The following is a 1095-nucleotide window of genomic DNA, read 5'->3' as shown; positions in this document are numbered from 1 at the left end:
TGTGTGTGTGTGTGTGTGTGTGTGTGTGTGTGTGTGTGTGTGTGTGTGTGTGTGTGTGTGTGTATGTTGTTTAACAGAGGAGTAAAATTGTAAAATAAGATAAAAAAATCATACAAATAATTCTTTTTGGTGATTCATTTATTTTATAATAATAGTGAGTACCGAAAAAATTCTAAATTTATATTACAGAAGACTTTCTTTTCTAATAATGAATATTATTTAGAAAATTAGGAGCAATCTTAATGTTTTATTATTTATTTATATACATCAAATAATATATATATCTTAACAATACTAATGAAACTTAATAAATTAACAATAAATAATAAATTTATATTTATTTTTAAATGATAATATTTTTTTCTTATTAGATCTAGTTAAGTAGTCTCAGCTGCTATTCACAACAGTAATAGAATGATGACAATTACGTACCTAAGATCTAGAATCATACTTTTAATTCATCCTAAAATCTTTGAGCAATTTTGAAAAAATCTTTTTTTATAAAAATATTTAGTATCAAGTTATTAATTTTTTTATATTAAATATTGTGTGACTCAATTATATACCGAAAAAAACTATTTTGCATTTATGTTAAAACGATTCCTTGTTAAAATTTTTGTGTTAATTTTTTAACATATCGAGTTTTTAATTTAACATTTCTCAATGTTAAAATAACACAATTTATAGGTAATTAAACATATAACATAAAAATATTGTAGTTTTAAAACATAAATTTTAAAAATAAATGGAAGAAGAGTATGTTGATTTAATGTATTATAAATATTAATTTTACTGAAGAAATATGTTTTATACAACTAGTTACATATTTTATATGTAAAAAGGTAGATATTTTGTGTTATTTTTTCTTTGTAACAATAAATATCTGTTAAATATCTATATATTGCATATGTTAAATTATTAAATATCATAAAAGCATCGCCTAAATTAAAAATAGCAACTAATTTCAATTAACATTATAAATATGTCAATTCAACATAAAATTTGTTTTTAAATTGTGATAAAGTATTACGCTTTTTTAATTTTTTTGTTAATTTTGTACATAATATTTGTGTTACTTTTTAATATATTCATCTT

The sequence above is a fragment of the Atta colombica genome, unplaced genomic scaffold (genome assembly GCF_001594045.1).
Source record: "Atta colombica isolate Treedump-2 unplaced genomic scaffold, Acol1.0 scaffold164, whole genome shotgun sequence".
Taxonomy (NCBI): Eukaryota; Metazoa; Arthropoda; class Insecta; order Hymenoptera; family Formicidae; genus Atta; species Atta colombica.
The sequence above is the reverse complement of the archived record's forward strand: the minus strand, read 5'-3'. Positions refer to the sequence as shown.